This window comes from Saimiri boliviensis, chromosome 15, assembly GCF_048565385.1.
Source record: "Saimiri boliviensis isolate mSaiBol1 chromosome 15, mSaiBol1.pri, whole genome shotgun sequence".
In the NCBI taxonomy this organism is placed as follows: domain Eukaryota; kingdom Metazoa; phylum Chordata; class Mammalia; order Primates; family Cebidae; genus Saimiri; species Saimiri boliviensis.
The window spans coordinates 17,781,412-17,782,800 of NC_133463.1; the positions used below are offsets into that span (position 1 = coordinate 17,781,412).

The 1,389-nt window shown below is 36.5% G+C and overlaps 1 pseudogene; it reads left to right on the forward strand.

Moving 5' to 3' along the window:
- Nucleotides 1-1,012: 1,012 nt before the first annotated feature.
- Nucleotides 1,013-1,185, forward strand: LOC120362163 (DNA-directed RNA polymerases I, II, and III subunit RPABC4 pseudogene; annotated as a pseudogene).
- Nucleotides 1,186-1,389: the final 204 nt, after the last annotated feature.

The following is a 1,389-nucleotide window of genomic DNA, read 5'->3' on the forward strand; positions in this document are numbered from 1 at the left end:
CAACTCTATCTTTAATAACATCCTAACAGGGCCAAGTGGCAGAGGCTTAGGAGTATGGCCTCTGAGGCATGAGGCCTAACTTTGAATCCTGGTTCTGCCACTTACTAGCTGTGTGACCTTAGGCAAGTTGATTCACCTCTCTGTGCATCTATAAATACAGATAGAATAAAAATATTACCTACCTCTAGGGGTATCTTGTGTTTTAAAAGTGTTTATATCTAACATGCTTAGAAGAGTGCCTAGCGTACATTGAGTGTTATATAGGAGCTTGCTGTTATTGAATGGGGAAATCAAAAGCAATTCTCTGGGCGGATACAAACACTGCATGCTGCCTTTTTGTAGGCATTTTTCTCTCCATACTCTCCTTCACATTTGTATCAAATTCCATTTTCCTTAAGAGTATTTTTATTTTCCTGCTCTTTGGCAAAAATGTTTCTTAATCTTCAGCAGTAATATATCAATATGGAGTGACAGTTTGACAATATGGTTCTCACTTTTCGTAGTATAAATTCAAAGACAAATTGTGAACAAGTCAAGTGAAACTTGTAATTCACAGCTGTGAGGTCACACTAGTGAATTATAAGCTTTTCATTATGTCAGAACTGTGAATTACAAAGACTATTTTTCTATAGTTCCTGTCAAATAATTTATTAGATAACCCTCTATCACAGGATTTTGCAGCATGACAGAACCAGAAAATACAGGGACTGAACTGTGGTACTTCCAGATAGAACGATAAGAACTTCAACATATAAGAATAATGTTAAAAAGAAAGCGTGATGAGTTTCCATTGTACTCTTGCTAAGTTTAGAGTCATTCCTAGTGAGCAGTTTGTTTTCTCTAAATTAGAGCCACTGACATTAAAACTTGAGGGAGGTCATCTTTTTGTTATCCCCTTCTTACTGTCGTCATCAACTATCATTTCTTACAAGTCACTAAGGGCATAATTCTATAATGTTTAAAAAATTAGAGAAACACAGAGTGAGAAGTGTTCCCATGCTGCAGGCTAACAATGGACGCCCACAAGGACACTGGACCCCCAAAGCAGCCACCAATGATACATATCTGTAGAGAATGCCACACAGAAATGAAGTAAAATCTAGGGATCCAATCAGATGCAGAGAATGCAGATACAGAATAATGTGCCAAAAAAGGACTAAAAGATTGGTCATTTTTGATGTTTGATGAAACCTAGGAATTAGAGGAATGTCTTCACTTATACCTGAATCTGCTCTCTCAATGTTTCTGATTGTTGTATAGCTTTTGATTTTTTATACAGTCATTCCCCTTTATCTTCGGAGGATACATTCCAAGGCCCCCAGTGGACTTCTGAAACCTCAGATAGTACCAAACATTTATACACTGTTTATAAATATATATATATATATA